Below are 16,571 nucleotides of genomic sequence, written 5' to 3'. Positions count from 1 at the left end.
GCGAACATTGCGCATGCGCATTAAGCGGAAAATCGCTGCGATGCAAAGATGTTTACCGAGCGAACAACTCGGAATGAGGGCCGCAGTGTATTCACAATGCAGATGGATTTAGTAATGGAGTGCTAAGGCAGCTATTGGCACATCTTCATGCGCATACATTGCACCGCACCACTTTTTTCATGCGTGACAACAACTGTCATCATTAGTATCGGCAGTACTATTTTTCTGGAAAAATAGGTTCAGGAACTACGAGTCTGGGGCGGAGCTATTAAAAAGTTATAGATAAATAGATCGATAAATAAATAGATTTATAGATAGATCCAGGGCTGCAATCAGAAATTGTGGGCCCCGGGACTGACAAAATAGGCAGGCCCCCACCACAATTTTTTTTAAAATTATATATATATATATATATATATATATAGTAAAAATATAAATATATATTTTAAAAATAAATAAATTGTGTGAACAGTAGTGGTGGCGCTTATACATGCCTCCAATAGTAGCGCCGCACCGCTTACACATAATGGCCCTCATTCCGAGTTGTTCGCTCGGTAATTTTCTTCGCATCGCAGCGATTTTCTGCTAATTGCGCATGCGCAATGTTCGCACTGCGACTGCGCCAAGTAAATTTGCTAAGAAGTTTGGTATTTTACTCACGGCATTACGAGGTTTTTTCTTCGTTCTGGTGATCGTAATGTGATTGACAGGAAGTGGGTGTTTCTGGGCGGAAACTTGCCGTTTTATGGGAGTGTGTGAAAAAACGCTGCCGTTTCTGGGGAAAAAGCGGGAGTGGCTGGAGAAACGGGGGAGTGCCTGGGCGAACGCTGGGTTGTGACGTCAAACCAGGAACGAAACTGATTGAACTGATTGCAGTGGCAGAGTAAGTCCCGAGCTGCTCTGAAACTGCTTAGAAATTTCTAATCGCAATTTTGAGAATCTTTCGTTCGCAATTTTGCTAAGCGAAGATTCACTCCCAGTAGGCGGCGGCTTAGCGTGTGCAATGCTGCTAAAAGCAGCTTGCGAGCGAACAACTCGGAATGAGGGCCCATGACCACACACACATAGATACACACACACACACACACACACACACACACACACACTTTCTCTCTCTTACTTACCTATCACAGGAGCTGTTGCAGAGCATTCTCCTGTGACCTGTGGTAGCAGCCAACCTGGTCCCGTGTAGCCCCGCCCCCTCTATTCTGGTAACCACACCCCTTTTCAAACCCGAGTTCTGACACTGTCACAGGAAGGGAGAGAGGATGCTGCAAATTTCAATTGAAAATGTCCCTCCCAAAATGGCCTCAGAGGAGACAGTTATTAAAGATACTAGAGGTGCCTCCTCTAGTATCTTTAATAACTGTCTCCAATGAGGCAGAGGCCATTTTGGGAGGGGCGCTTACAATTGATGCTTGCAGCGCCCTCTCCCCCTCCTGTGACTGTCAGATCTCGGGCATTAAAAGGGGGCGGAGCAAAGCGGTGGGCGGACGGCGGCATGAGCGACCACGGGCCCTCTCCTCTCTGTTAGAGAGGCCGTGCCCGGGACTACTGTGCCCGCAGCACCCCCCTGATGGCAGGCCTGGATAGATCAACAGATAAATAGATAGTTTTTAGAAAAAAGGGCACTCAAAATGAACTTTAAAATAAAACTTATCTTATGGAAAATACATTTTGGCCCAGGAGAGGTTCAGGAACCCAGTTCCTGATTATGTCATATTTAATGAGAGGTTCAGGAACTGAGTATCTGCTGGTTCCTGCTGAAAAATAGCACTATCGGCACTTACAACTATTGTACTTCTTGGAATCTGGACTGCTCATGACACTCATGATACTCCAACAAGAATGGTTCTCTTCAGTGCATATGCCCAGTTGATCCCCAATTAAAACCCAGACTTGCCAATTTATGAGCAGGACAGATGTACTAAAACTTGGAGAGTGATAAAGTATCAACCAATCAGCTCCTGTCAATTTTCAAACTAAGCTTGTAACATGACTGTCAGTAGCTGATTGGCTGGTCCTTCATCTCTGTCCACTTTATCACTTTGCAAGGTTTAGTACATCTCCTTGCAGAAATGACTGAGATGCATCCGTCCCGGAATTGCCCAGATGCATATATATTTGCTGTCATGCTTGCACAGTTTGCTAAAACCTGCAATATGCTGCCCCATACAGACCTGCGTGTCACAATGTCCCAGTTCATAGGTTCTCAAACTCGGTACTCAGGACTGCAAACAGTTCGTGTTTTCCAGGTTTCTTAATAGGATGTTAAATAATTAGCTACACCTGTGTATCTTTTAAAATATGTCAGTGAGTAATGGGTACACCTGTGCACCTGCTGGGTGACTTGGAAATGAGATCCCATGTCCCAATTTAACATATTGATGCAAAAGAGTCAATAAAATTAAAGAAATGGCCATGTACCACGTGCCAGTTGGGTGCGTGTGTGATTAAACTTTGTGATGATATCAGTACACAATCCAGCCACAACTTACAGATCTATTACAACAGAGAACAGCTACAAATTAGAGTAATGCTAACAGAACAAGACAACCTTTTCCCATGTGAAACTGAACTTTTTTTTAAAAGAAAACAGTTGTCCCCATTCGCTATAGCAAATTTATCACTTTGTTGTCCACAACATCTTCCCACAGTACCACTAGGCTTGCTTACAGCCTGTTGGTAAGGTGCATCTGAACCATTTCCATATAGACTAGCAAGGGCACACTAGAAGCCAGATGCCACTTTGTTGTTTCTACTCATTACAGTGAAAACTATACTAATAGTTTCCACTGTAGACTGTACGGCATCCAAAGCCAATGGTCTGGTTGCCGGTGGTCATGCGACCGAAGCCTGAATCCTGAGACTGCTCGGAAGACCAGCGCCGGAAAATGATCGCCGTAATGTCGAAGGTGAGTATTGGGGTTTAGGGCCGGAAAGGGTGGGTTAGGGTTAGGCACCAGGAGGGGTGGTTAGCTGTAGCAACCCCCCCCCCCCCCCGAGGGTTAGTCCTAGCTACCACCCCTCACTGATTAGCCCTAGCCGCCACCTCCCCAAGGATATGGTTAGGGAAGGGGGCAGGACAGGGTTTAGATACTTACCCTTGCCTGATGTCGGGATGCCATGGTTGGTCATGTGTCTTCCGGCAAACCAAACTCATTTTATAATGTGTAAAAATCTACAAATTAGTCTAGGGGAGTTTGTTACTCCCACTGTTGTGCTGTCATTTCATCTCCAGACTTCATCACCTGCTTTGTTTTTGACCACTGACTCTTGCCGCATACCCTTGACCTTGCCTTTTTTTATTGACCTGTCTCTGGCCTCTAATTTTGGTACTGTCCTGTCCTCTCTAGTATTATTCTGACACATCTATCTAGTCTAACAGCTATAGTGGGGAAAGTCCTAGAAAGCATTCTGAGGGATAGTGTACAGAAGATCCTTGAAGCCAAAAAGATTATTATTACGAACCAACACGGATTTGTGAAGGATAGATCATGTCATGTTTGGTTTTATGAAACAGTTAGTGCGAACCTTGATCAGGGTAAGGCGGTGGATGTAATCTTTTTAGACTTTGCTAAAGCCTTCGATACAGTGCTACACATGAGACTTATCTATAAGTTACATGAACTGGGGCTAGGGAGCACAATATGCACTTATGTTAGTGACTGGTTAGATAATAGGGAGCAGCGCGTTGTGGTAAATGGAACTTTTTCAAATTGGACTGAAGTACTAAGTGGTGTGCCACAAGGGTCTGTTCTTGGACCACTATTGTTCAACATTTTCATTAACGATCTAGCAGGAGGTTTAGAGAGCATGGTGTCAATTTTTGCAGACGATACAAAACTAAGTAAGGTTATAAATTCGGAGGGGGATGCTGAGTCTCTCCAGAATGATTTATTTAAACTGGAATCATGGGCAGCAAAATGGAGAATAAGGTTTAATACAGACAAGTGAAAGGTAATGCACCTTGGTAGCAAGAACAAAAATAACACCTACATATTTCATGGGGTGATTTTTAGAGATGAGCGGGTTCGGTTTCTCTGAATCCGAACCCGCACGAACTTCATGTTTTTTTTCACGGGTCCGAGCGACTCGGATCTTCCCGCCTTGCTCGGTTAACCCGAGCGCGCCCGAACGTCATCATGACGCTGTCGGATTCTCGCGAGACTCGGATTCTATATAAGGAGCCGCGCGTCGCCGCCATTTTCACACGTGCATTGAGATTGATAGGGAGAGGACGTGGCTGGCGTCCTCTCCATTTAGATTAGAAGAGAGAGAGAGAGAGAGAGATTGACCTGATTTACTGGAGCTTAGGAGTACTGTAGAAGTGTAGAGAGTGCAGAGTTTACTAGTGACTGACCACAGTGACCACCAGACAGTGCAGTTTTATTTAATATATCCGTTCTCTGCCTGAAAAAAACGATACACACAGTGACTCAGTCACATACCATATCTGTGTGCACTGCTCAGCCCAGTGTGCTGCATCATCTATGTATATATATCTGACTGTGCTCAGCTCACACAGCTTATAATTGTGGGGGAGACTGGGGAGCACTGCAGTGCCAGTTAATAGTTATAGGTAATAGCAGGAGCCAGGAGTACATATTATATTAAAATTAAACAGTGCACACTTTTGCTGCAGGAGTGCCACTGCCAGTGTGACTGACCAGTGACCTGACCACACTGACCACCAGTATAGTTAGTAGTATACTATATTGTGTGATTGCCTGAAAAAGTTAAACACTCGTCGTGTGACTTCACTTGTGTGGTGTTTTTTTTTTATTCTATAAAAAACTCATTCTGCTGACAGACAGTGTCCAGCAGGTCCGTCATTATATAATATATACCTGTCCGGCTGCAGTAGTGATATATATATATTTTTTATATCATTATTTATCATCCAGTCGCAGCAGACACAGTACGGTAGTTCACGGCTGTAGCTACCTCTGTGTCGGCACTCGGCAGTCCGTCCATAATTGTATACCACCTACCCGAGGTTTTTTTTTCTTTCTTCTTTATACATACATACTACTACATCTCTTTATCAACCAGTCTATATTAGCAGCAGACACAGTACAGTACGGTGGTTCACGGCTGTAGCTACCTCTGTGTCGGCACTCGGCAGTCCGTCCATAATTGTATACCACCTACCCGTGGTTTTTTTTTCTTTCTTCTTTATACATACATACTACTACATCTCTTTATCAACCAGTCTATATTAGCAGCAGACACAGTACAGTACGGTAGTTCACGGCTGTAGCTACCTCTGTGTCGGCACTCGGCAGTCCGTCCATAATTGTATACCACCTACCCGTGGTTTTTTTTTCTTTCTTCTTTATACATACATACTACTACATCTCTTTATCAACCAGTCTATATTAGCAGCAGACACAGTACAGTACGGTAGTTCACGGCTGTAGCTACCTCTGTGTCGGCATTCGGCAGTCCGTCCATAATTGTATACTAGTATCCATCCATCTCCATTGTTTACCTGAGGTGCCTTTTAGTTGTGCCTATTAAAATATGGAGAACAAAAATGTTGAGGTTCCAAAATTAGGGAAAGATCAAGATCCACTTCCACCTCGTGCTGAAGCTGCTGCCACTAGTCATGGCCGAGACGATGAAATGCCAGCAACGTCGTCTGCCAAGGCCGATGCCCAATGTCATAGTACAGAGCATGTCAAATCCAAAACACCAAATATCAGTAAAAAAAGGACTCCAAAACCTAAAATAAAATTGTCGGAGGAGAAGCGTAAACTTGCCAATATGCCATTTACCACACGGAGTGGCAAGGAACGGCTGAGGCCCTGGCCTATGTTCATGGCTAGTGGTTCAGCTTCACATGAGGATGGAGGCACTCAGCCTCTCGCTAGAAAAATGAAAGGACTCAAGCTGGCAAAAGCAGTAGCACCACAAAGAACTGTGCGTTCTTCGAAATCCCAAATCCACAAGGAGAGTCCAATTGTGTCGGTTGCGATGCCTGACCTTCCCAACACTGGACGTGAAGAGCATGCGCCTTCCACCATTTGCACGCCCCCTGCAAGTGCTGGAAGGAGCACCCGCAGTCCAGTTCCTGATAGTCAGATTGAAGATGTCAGTGTTGAAGTACACCAGGATGAGGAGGATATGGGTGTTGCTGGCGCTGGGGAGGAAATTGACCAGGAGGATTCTGATGGGGAGGTGGTTTGTTTAAGTCAGGCACCCGGGGAGACACCTGTTGTCCGTGGGAGGAATATGGCCGTTGACATGCCTGGTGAAAATACCAAAAAAATCAGCTCTTCGGTGTGGAGGTATTTCAACAGAAATGCGGACAACAGGTGTCAAGCCATGTGTTCCCTTTGTCAAGCTGTAATAAGTAGGGGTAAGGACGTTAACCACCTCGGAACATCCTCCCTTATACGTCACCTGCAGCGCATTCATAATAAGTCAGTGACAAGTTCAAAAACTTTGGGTGACAGCGGAAGCAGTCCACTGACCAGTAAATCCCTTCCTCTTGTAACCAAGCTCACGCAAACCACCCCACCAACTCCCTCAGTGTCAATTTCCTCCTTCCCCAGGAATGCCAATAGTCCTGCAGGCCATGTCACTGGCAATTCTGACGATTCCTCTCCTGCCTGGGATTCCTCCGATGCATCCTTGCGTGTAACGCCTACTGCTGCTGGCGCTGCTGTTGTTGCTGCTGGGAGTCGATGGTCATCCCAGAGGGGAAGTCGTAAGACCACTTTTACTACTTCCACCAAGCAATTGACTGTCCAACAGTCCTTTGCGAGGAAGATGAAATATCACAGCAGTCATCCTACTGCAAAGCGGATAACTGAGGCCTTGGCATCCTGGGTGGTGAGAACCGTGGTTCCGGTATCCATCATTACTGCAGAGCCAACTAGAGACTTGTTGGAGGTACTGTGTCCCCGGTACCAAATACCATCTAGGTTCCATTTCTCTAGGCAGGCGATACCGAAAATTTACACAGACCTCAGAAAAAGAGTCACCAGTGTCCTAAAAAATGCAGCTGTACCCAATGTCCACTTAACCACGGACATGTGGACAAGTGGAGCAGGGCAGGGTCAGGACTATATGACTGTGACAGCCCACTGGGTAGATGTATGGACTCCCGCCGCAAGAACAGCAGCGGCGGCACCAGTAGCAGCATCTCGCAAACGCCAACTCTTTCCTAGGCAGGCTACGCTTTGTATCACCGGTTTCCAGAATACGCACACAGCTGAAAACCTCTTACGGCAACTGAGGAAGATTATCGCGGAATGGCTTACCCCAATTGGACTCTCCTGTGGATTTGTGGCATCGGACAACGCCAGCAATATTGTGTGTGCATTAAATATGGGCAAATTCCAGCACGTCCCATGTTTTGCACATACCTTGAATTTGGTGGTGCAGAATTATTTAAAAAACGACAGGGGCGTGCAAGAGATGCTGTCGGTGGCCAGAAGAATTGCGGGACACTTTCGGCGTACAGGCACCACGTACAGAAGACTGGAGCACCACCAAAAACTACTGAACCTGCCCTGCCATCATCTGAAGCAAGAAGTGGTAACGAGGTGGAATTCAACCCTCTATATGCTTCAGAGGTTGGAGGAGCAGCAAAAGGCCATTCAAGCCTATACAATTGAGCACGATATAGGAGGTGGAATGCACCTGTCTCAAGCGCAGTGGAGAATGATTTCAACGTTGTGCAAGGTTCTGCTGCCCTTTGAACTTGCCACACGTGAAGTCAGTTCAGACACTGCCAGCCTGAGTCAGGTCATTCCCCTCATCAGGCTTTTGCAGAAGAAGCTGGAGACATTGAAGGAGGAGCTAACACGGAGCGATTCCGCTAGGCATGTGGGACTTGTGGATGGAGCCCTTAATTCGCTTAACAAGGATTCACGGGTGGTCAATCTGTTGAAATCAGAGCACTACATTTTGGCCACCGTGCTCGATCCTAGATTTAAAGCCTACCTTGGATCTCTCTTTCCGGCAGACACAAGTCTGCTGGGGTTGAAAGACCTGCTGGTGAGAAAATTGTCAAGTCAAGCGGAACGCGACCTGTCAACATCTCCTCCTTCACATTCTCCCGCAACTGGGGGTGCGAGGAAAAGGCTCAGAATTCCGAGCCCACCCGCTGGCGGTGATGCAGGGCAGTCTGGAGCGACTGCTGATGCTGACATCTGGTCCGGACTGAAGGACCTGACAACGATTACGGACATGTCGTCTACTGTCACTGCATATGATTCTCTCACCATTGAAAGAATGGTGGAGGATTATATGAGTGACCGCATCCAAGTAGGCACGTCACACAGTCCATACTTATACTGGCAGGAAAAAGAGGCAATTTGGAGGCCATTGCACAAACTGGCTTTATTCTACCTAAGTTGCCCTCCCACAAGTGTGTACTCCGAAAGAGTGTTTAGTGCCGCCGCTCACCTTGTCAGCAATCGGCGTACGAGGTTACACCCAGAAAATGTGGAGAAGATGATGTTCATTAAAATGAATTATAATCAATTCCTCCGCGGAGACATTGACCAGCAGCAATTGCCTCCACAAAGTACACAGGGAGCTGAGATGGTGGATTCCAGTGGGGACGAATTGATAATCTGTGAGGAGGGGGATGTACACGGTGATATATCGGAGGATGATGATGAGGTGGACATCTTGCCTCTGTAGAGCCAGTTTGTGCAAGGAGAGATTAATTGCTTCTTTTTTGGGGGGGGTCCAAACCAACCCGTCATATCAGTCACAGTCGTGTGGCAGACCCTGTCACTGAAATGATGGGTTGGTTAAAGTGTGCATGTCCTGTTTTGTTTATACAACATAAGGGTGGGTGGGAGGGCCCAAGGACAATTCCATCTTGCACCTCTTTTTTCTTTTATTTTTCTTTGCGTCATGTGCTGTTTGGGGAGGGTTTTTTGGAAGGGACATCCTGCGTGACACTGCAGTGCCACTCCTAAATGGGCCCGGTGTTTGTGTCGGCCACTAGGGTCGCTTATCTTACTCACACGGTCAGCTACCTCATTGCGCCTCTTTTTTTCTTTGCGTCATGTGCTGTTTGGGGAGTGTTTTTTGGAAGGGCCATCCTGTGTGACACTGCAGTGCCACTCCTAGATGGGCCCGGTGTTTGTGTCGGCCACTAGGGTCGCTAATCTTACTCACACAGCTACCTCATTGCGCCTCTTTTTTTCTTTGCGTCATGTGCTGTTTGGGGAGGGTTTTTTGGAAGGGACATCCTGCGTGACACTGCAGTGCCACTCCTAGATGGGCCCGGTGTTTGTGTCGGCCACTAGGGTCGCTAATCTTACTCACACAGCTACCTCATTGCGCCTCTTATTTTCTTTGCGTCATGTGCTGTTTGGGGAGGGTTTTTTGGAAGGGACATCCTGCGTGACACTGCAGTGACACTCCTAAATGGGCCCGGTGTTTGTGTCGGCCACTAGGGTCGCTTATCTTACTCACACAGTCAGCTACCTCATTGCGCCTCTTTTTTTCTTTGCGTCATGTGCTGTTTGGGGAGGGTTTTTTGGAAGGGCCATCCTGCGTGACACTGCAGTGCCACTCCTAGATGGGCCCGGTGTTTGTGTCGGCCACTAGGGTCGCTTATCTTACTCACACAGTCAGCTACCTCATTGCGCCTCTTTTTTTCTTTGCGTCATGTGCTGTTTGGGGAGGGTTTTTTGGAAGGGACATCCTGCGTGACACTGCAGTGCCACTCCTAGATGGGCCAGGTGTTTGTGTCGGCCACTAGGGTCGCTTAGCTTAGTCATCCAGCGACCTCGGTGCAAATTTTAGGACTAAAAATAATATTGTGAGGTGTGAGGTATTCAGAATAGACTGAAAATGAGTGGAAATTATGGTTTTTGAGGTTAATAATAATATGGGATCAAAATGACCCCCAAATTCTATGATTTAAGCTGTTTTTTAGGGTTTTTTGAAAAAAACACCCGAATCCAAAACACACCCGAATCCGACAAAAAAAATTCGGTGAGGTTTTGCCAAAACGCGGTCGAACCCAAAACACGGCCGCGGAACCGAACCCAAAACCAAAACACAAAACCCGAAAAATTTCAGGCGCTCATCTCTAGACTGATTTTAGGGGACTCCGCACTGGAAAAAGATTTAGGTGTTCATATAGATAACAAACTTAGCAGCAGCACCCAATGTAGGATAGCGGCAAAATAGGCAAACAAGGTGCTGGCATGCATAAAGAGGGGTATTGATGCAAGGGATGAGAGTGTGATACTCCCATTATATAAAGCCTTAGTGAGGCCCCATCTGGAATACTGCACACAATTTTGGGCACCCTACTACACAAAGGATATCCTGGAACTAGAAAAGGTTCAAAGGCGGGCGACCAAACTAATTAAGGGGATGGAGACGTTGGAATACCAGGAAAGACTTGCAAGGCTTGATATGTTCACACTAGAAAAGAGGAGATTAAGAGGGGACATGATCAACATTTATAAATATTTAAGGGGACAATACACAGAGCTTTCAGGGGATCTGTTTTTGTTAAGACCAGCACAGAAAACACACAGACACCCACTTAGGTTAGAGGAGAGGAGATTCCGCACACAGAGGCGGAAAGGTTTTTTCACAGTAAGGACAACACGAGTTTGGAATTCCCTGCCTGAGAAAGTAGTGATGGCAGACTGAGTCAATACTTTTAAGAGTGGCCTAGATAAATTCCTAATGGAAAAGGATATACAGGGTTATGGACGATAGATTACGTACCAGTTATAATAAGATGAGGAAATACAACACAACGGCCGACTTCATCAACAGATAAAATGACTCCGGAAAATAATACAGAGTAGGAGAACTCAAAAAGGTTGAACTTGAAGGACGGATTGTCTTTTTTCAACCTCACAAACTATGTAACTATGTAACATCTGACTATTATACCTTTGCTATGTTCCCATTTTTTATCTGCCAGTTTGTGTATAGTAAGTCCACAATAAGTTGAGTTATAGCTAGTTACCTATGGACCTAAAACACTGATCTGGCATTATGCAACTCTTAATAATTAGTACCAGGAGATTGGATCTGAATAGAGAATTACTCCTATGTATAAAACCCGGTTACTGAAGACTCTTCTCGGCTCTGTCTGCTGTACTTGGTAAGTAAAAAAATGAATCTGAACAATTTCATCTCAAGATTGATTACATTTTGACTGGGTTAGATGGAAAATCAGCAATCAATCGTGTCAATGTATATTCTCTTTACAATCTTGTTATTTATCCCAATTACTGAACAACCAGATCAGTACAATCTTGCCCTTAATGGGATAAATGTATTAAGGTGGGAGATTTTTAGAACTGGTTATGTTGCCGTTGACAACCAGATTCTACTTAACATTTATCTAGCTGCTTCTAGCAGATAATAGATAGAATCTGATTGGTTGCCACGGGCAACATTACCAATTTTAAAAATCTAGCACCTTAGAAAATTTACCCTAATGTGTGTGGCCATATTCTCTACAGATCTGGTTAATTGATGATGATAATGAAGCTACAGAACTATTTTAAAGTGTACTCTATGGGTTTTATATCATTTTCCAAAACATTTGCTCAACGAAAGTGAAAAAAAAAGAACCCAACAGGAAACAGTTTTCATTTCAGCGCAGTGTCTGATTTCCTAATAAAATTTGGGTTACTGGAGATGCTAAATCAGTTTCGGAGATGGACTTTATGTTGTAATAATGTTAGGTTATATTGTTACAGTTTGGGTGAGGTTTACAAATGAAAATCTAAGCAGATGTGGCTGTAGAGTAACCTGGCTATTGTCAGCAATTATATAATTTTCGTTAATGAACTTCTATTCTTTACTAAACTATTCTCACTCTTTTAATGGAAACTAATTAAAGACGGGGAAAAAAGCAAGTAACTTTATATCTGGACCAAACCATGTTGCAGTGCATGGGGTGTAAAGACATTTATTTTTATTTTTTCGTACAGGTTAAATACTGGCTGGTATTCATGTAGCCTACAAATGCAGGACAGCTTTATATTTACATTGCAATTTAAATTGGAGTCTGGGCACACCCCTCTCACATCTATACAGTATGTCACTCCACATTTACATCCTCCCCCTGCAGTGCAACATGGTTTTACCCAGTTGCAAAGTTACTCACTTTGCTTTTATTTTTTGCATCACTTCCAACTCAGGATCAGCTTCTTTGACAAAAGTAATGCAGTCGACAGCCAAAATGTTGACAAAACAGTGCCGACAAGATTGTAATGTTATAAAAACATTTTTACCATGTCCCTATTATAATTTGAAACACTATAGTACAGTATCTTGCTTATAGTTACTATGCCAACACAGTTATGCTTTAAATAACGTTACAACCACATGAACATAAGGATGTCAACTTTTTGACTTTCCACAGCAATTACTGTCGACAAATCGTATGTTTCCCCACATAATAGTGATCCCCCAATAAAGATCTTGGATAGCACTCATCTAAATTATTCTCATCAATATAAAAATTTAATTGTACAAGTTTTTTGTGTGCACAGAACCTATTAGAGGGGCTCATTATCAGATGTGATTTACAAACTGATTGCAATATAGATGTCAGCTGCTTGGCAAACAGATTTAAATAGTGCGTGGCTACAGATCTTTAACTTATTGGTTTACCTGTTAATATGACATATAAAATCCGATCTCCACCAAACGTATCATTTTTTTGTATGAACGTTTTAAAGATATGCCAACAGTACTTCAGGAAAAGATTATAAGTCCAGAACTGTGATATTAAAACATGAAATATTCAGAACAGAACACAGGGACCATTAAATTCTTAAAATAGCAATCTGTTCAACCGACTATAAAAATATATGTTTCCTTTCTTTTTACAATTGTACAGCAATCTTGTTTCTGTTTTCTGGTCATTATATGTAAGCTCTGGTTTTAAAAGTGAAGGCATTTGTTATGGGTTATCTAAAATTTTCAGGACTGGGCACCAAGTATTGGACAAAGACAGATACAGTAATACTCAAAGAAACATCTGCTTATAAGAAAATATACTTATTTATAGGTAGGTGTTATGCCTGCTTTATTCGTATAGATAATCTCATGTCTTTGTGTAACTGTGCTTGCCAATGTACAGTTCCAAAAGCTAAGCCGGGCACGATATTTTGAGCGATATAACTTATTTTCCCCCTTCTTAGCAATATCACTTGTAATATCGCCCAGTGTGTAAGCAGTACATAGTGAACGATGCGCCCACCCGCGTGTTGCTAGCGAGTTCTTCTGTCGTCTGAACATGCAGGTCAGTTTTGGCTATGTCGTTGACGATAAGGTGCATATCGTCCAGTGTGTATGCTACGAACGATGAATGACCCCCATGAAATTCCTACCCAGTAGGTGGAAAACCCTAGTATTATATGACTCCTGTATGTCGCTGGTCGTTTGTAAAAATTGCTCAGTGTGTACGCTCAATATTGTTTGTCTGGGTCTCCAGGAAATTCAAGGGAAATCGGTCAATGATATCTCTCATGGAGCGTTTCGTCTAGTGTGTACCAGCTTTAGGAAGTGGAGCTCTGTGGTGATGAAGAGTGAGAAGGAGAAGGTGTAAGAAACGTGGACTATGGTAGTTAAATATTTCAATCCACTCCTGGATATCATAGTGGTCTTAGGCAGGGGTGGTTTAAGAAAGGAGGGGCCTATATGCAGTCTTCATGTGAACCCCTCTCTGGTGCTGGCATATATGGCACTATGTACTGCAGGGACGTGCGGTGAGGTAAATGGCTGAGGAGGTGCTGGCTAGCACCAGTGCCAGATTTACACACAATAGATGAGCCAAAGGGAGCATGTGGGCATTATGCAAAAGTGCAGCGGTATAAACTCCTGTGAGCATGCACACAATGTCTATTTATGGGAGACAGATGGGCTGAGGACATGGCCAGCAGCTGTCAGAGCACTGGACACCCCCCCATAATGATGAAAACAGGAGGCATGGCTCGCAATAGTATAATTCCCACAAAGCCACTCCCCCTTTTCCCATGACCATGCCCCATTTTCAGGCGCACGCGCCAAACTCATAACGTTGGGAGGCATGAGATGGCTCTATGCTGAACTTACTTGTCCAAGATCCGCAATCCTAGACTAAAGTTGTACTGCGCATACCTGTTCTCGCTCCCCTCCCCACCCCAAGGGGGCACAGTGGCCTGTCCCTCCTACTACCTTCCTATCTCTAGGTGCTGTTCGAAACCCCCCTAGTCAGTTTTCCCGCCGCCTGTGTGGAGTGCAGTAATGACCCTCCTGGCCTCCAAGGCACACTGCGCCCAAACTCCTCCGACTTTTGAAGGTTCGTTTTTCCTTTTATTTTCATCTATTAATTGTTTATTTTGCTCATTTTATGAATGAAAATTACAAAGGTTGTGGATATTTTGTGGAAATGTGTAGGTTTGTCCAGGGCGGCCTCTCAGGCACACTGCGCCCAAACTTATACTCATGCTCGTGTTTTCTCTTTTTTGCTTCAGATTTTCTGCTGAAATGGCCCATAAAACCTACGATTTCTCTCTTTGTACGTCCTAATGAAGGTCACTGATCACTTAAAGGGGGTCATTCCGAGTTGATCTTAGCTGTGCTAAATTTAGCACAGGGCTAGTCCACCCCGCATGTCAGTGCCGCCCCCCCCCACAGAAGTGTAAAGGCATCGCACAGCGGCGATGCCTTTGCACTTCAAGAGTAGCTCCCGACCAGTGCAGCTTTAGCGAGCTAGCCAGGAGCTACTCATTGCTCCCCGGCCCGCAGCGGCTGCATGTGATGTCACGCAGCCACCGCGGCCCGCCCCCCCCCAATGGTCCAGCCATGCCTGCGTTGGCCGGACCACTGCCCCTAAACGGCGGCCCTCCCGTCCAGCGACCGCCTCTACCTCAGAGGCGATCACTAGGCAACGACGGCTGCCATGTGCAGGTGGACTGCGCAGTTCCGACCCGATCGCTGCACTGTGACAAACTGCAGTGAGTGATCGGGTTGGAATGACTCCCTAAGAGCATTAGAATTGAGTTAATTAGGTGCTAATGACTATTTTCTAACAGGCACCTGTCAGGCGCACTGCACCTGAACCCGGGAGTCCCAGAGGTGCGCCTGATGGAGGGTTAAATCAGAGATGTGCGCAGAGTGTCGTGTTTTGGTTCTAATTTCATCCTCGTCTGCACTGGGTACCACTTCTGAGGGGGTGCCATGCAGCTGACACTCAGGGGAAGTCACAGGCTCATAAGGTCAGGACTCCGTGGGACAGGGACACATTGAGAGTGGCGGGAGACAGGTAGTCACTCTCACATTGCTGAGCAGCCATGGCGTCACATTATAATAACACAGCTAGAAGGATTCAGGAGGAGCCAGCCATGGGAGGTGAGTAGTTGGGGGCACTGTGTAGCATACAGCGGTGGGGTATACCTCTCCCCTGTCCGTGTGGGAGGTTAGGGAAGCACTCGATCACCGCTGCTCGGCACAGCAGATCAGCGGGTGAATACTGAATAGATGCAGAGAGCATGCGCACAGCATCTAAACAGTGCGTCAGGTGAGCCTGGGGACAGCCCAGCTGCTTCGGGAGCACTGCTCAGGAATTGAACTCATAACCTCAGTGCCATGGGGCAGTAAGGCTTACCACAAAGCTACCGTGCTGCCCCTTCTAGTGATTCTGCTTGATTTTAGAAAAGGTGTGTGTTTTTTTGTGGGATATTCATGCACAGCCCATCAATAGTAAGCTATTTTCCCAGATGAATGGGCTCATTATATTTATCTTTGCATCAGAAGATTATGTAACTATACTTGTATGGTATACTGTATGTAAAGTGTTACAAGTGCTGCCCATAAACTGGAATTTTCACTGAAGGAGAAGGATATATGATTCATTCAACACATTTTGCAATCCATGTGCAGGTTAATTAGTGTAATTGACAGTAATTATCTCACTCAGACAGGAACCTGGGGTTATATGAGGAAAGAGGTTGAAATACTCAGTTCCAGCCTCCATGATTTTTGCCTTAGCAGGCATTTCCATTCCTGTATCTGTGACATTGGGGGTCATTCTGACCCGTTCGCTCGCTGCTGTTTGTCGCAGCCAAGCGAACGGGTCTCTACTGCGCATGCGCTGGCGCCGTAGTACGCCGGTGCATGCCAGATGGCTGAAGGCCATAGCAGGGCTTTGATCGCCTCTGCCTGATTGACAGGCAGAGGCGGTCGCTGGGCGGGAGGGGGCAAAGCGGCTGCGTTTGGCCGCCGTTTCGTGGTAGCAGCCTGGCCAACGCAGGCGTGGCTGGACCGAACTGGGGGATGGGCCGCAGTGGCTGCGTGACGTCACACACAGCCGCAGTGGGCCGGGGAGCGATGAGTAGCTCCCGGCCAGCACGCTAAAGCTGCGCTGGCCGGGAGCTACTCTTGAAGTGCAAAGGCATCGCCGCTGTGCGATGCCTTTGCACTTCTGCGGGGGAGGGGGAGGGGGGTGCGGCACTGACATGCTGTGCGTCCCCCAGCATGTCAGTGTGAATGATCGTAGCTGTGCGAAATTTAGCACAGCTACGATCAACTCGGAATGACCCCCATTATTCATATATGTAGAGAACACA

This window comes from Pseudophryne corroboree, chromosome 6, assembly GCF_028390025.1.
Source record: "Pseudophryne corroboree isolate aPseCor3 chromosome 6, aPseCor3.hap2, whole genome shotgun sequence".
NCBI classification, from domain to species: domain Eukaryota; kingdom Metazoa; phylum Chordata; class Amphibia; order Anura; family Myobatrachidae; genus Pseudophryne; species Pseudophryne corroboree.
The sequence above is the reverse complement of the archived record's forward strand: the minus strand, read 5'-3'. Positions refer to the sequence as shown.